The sequence below is a fragment of the Arvicola amphibius genome, chromosome 12 (genome assembly GCF_903992535.2).
Source record: "Arvicola amphibius chromosome 12, mArvAmp1.2, whole genome shotgun sequence".
Classification (NCBI taxonomy): Eukaryota; Metazoa; Chordata; class Mammalia; order Rodentia; family Cricetidae; genus Arvicola; species Arvicola amphibius.
In genome coordinates, this window is record NC_052058.2 from 142923179 (window position 1) to 142924981 (window position 1803).

Below are 1803 nucleotides of genomic sequence, written 5' to 3' on the forward strand. Positions count from 1 at the left end.
CCTCTCTGTCTCCTCATGATTCTAAAGTTGAAGTGGGAGATCTACTCACTGACACTACAGTGTTTCTGAAGAGGTTTGTTGATCATACTCCAAAATGAGCCACGTCTCTTAAGGAACCCTCAGAAAAGGTACAGTTCCTTTATGGCTAAAAATCTTGATGGTAGGAACTATGGTGAGGAGACTTTCAATAAGTTTGGGGGCAAGGAGTCCTCTTTCTGCATACAAACGAAAAGACTGGCGTGAAGCCATGGCACGCATTTCTTACACAGTAAGCCATGAAATCTGCCATTTGAAACCTATTGGCACATGTATTACCACCTCTTTCTTCTAAATAGTAAATCGCTTCTCCAATTGATTACTTAGTTTATTTTCTTAACTACCTGGTTACTCACATGATTAAATTAATTAGATTTCATTAGGGTAAGCACATTCCCCCAAGCTCTTGTCAGAAGCTGTACTGGTTTTGGCTATTAAACCTAAAGCATCCTCTACCTTCGGGATTTAAGTCTTGCGAAATTTTTTTCCCTTCCGGAGGTATTATTTTGAATTCCATTTTTACTGACGCAGAAATGAATCCCACTTAGGGTTGCCATGGATCTCCCCTCTGCAGCGTGTTAAGAATTTGAGAGAAATCCTGCTTCTTGCTCTGAGCCAGGAGGTACATGGATATTTCCCCTCCCAGGCAGAGCAGGCATTAGACAGGGTTCTTTCTGTTTTCCCAGAGGAGATTCCCCCAGCTTCTCCCTACCTAACAAGCTTCTTCCTGGAGATTAGGAGATAATGCGTCTGAAATAACAAGAACTCAACCAGGCTTTGGGTTTATCTGAGCACCAAATCCCAAGAATCTCAAAATCCAACTGGTTGCATATATACAGCCGGACAGAAGTAAAGTATCACGCAGGACACAGTTCCAACAACTTCTAGAACAAGAGAGGAAGGGAAAGTTCCCATCTTAAGTCAAGGCTAAACATTCTTGGAGGCTGGTGGTGTGTTTTTCTTTCAGCGGGCCTGACTGTGCTGTTGGCAGAAGCTTCTCCTATGTGTTTGTTTCTCTTGAGGTTGTACGTCTTCAGCGGTCTCTCTTAAGTATGAACAGACCACAGACCCAACCTGTGCTGGGGCTGAAGCTCAAATGCCAAAGGCGTGAAAACAGGAGTCTGGAGATGGAGGAGATGCTTCTTCGACACTGTTAGGAACTGGGCCTCTAGCCTGGGCGAAGAGCGAGCTGGTGAAAAAGCAGGGGGAGGTGCAGCAGAATGATTGGCGTCAAGTGTTAGGCGTTGCGTAACATATCCAGTACAAGATCCAGGCGCGTTAAAGGCCTGAATTTTGAAGCAAAACAGATCACGCTTCGTGATCAAGCTTGGATACATGCTTCGTCTATAACACTGAGCAGGTGGTCTCCTCACCTCTTACGGCGTGAGGATGAAGGCAGGCTGTTTCCCATAAGGCTCTCATGAGCCTCACGTGGTCACTAGAGGACACCAGACACTATCAGAGAATATGCTAACAGCGAGCAGCTCCCGATCAAGCCCAGTTGTTTGTCCGTTCTGTCAGCAACGTGTTTCTGAAATGTTTGTAAGTTTCTTAAAAATTCTTAAGATTTTTTCCAAGCCCTGGGTGGCCAACATGTTTCCTAGATCTTGCTGATCACTATCATTGCATGTTTAGAGGGCAGTTTGTTGATCCAAATAAAAAAATCTTAAGCAAATGCATATGTTTTAGTTAGAAATTCAAATTTTGTTACCCCCTGGAGAGAATCAGAAATTATAAGCTCAAAATGAATATTAGATATGAATTATA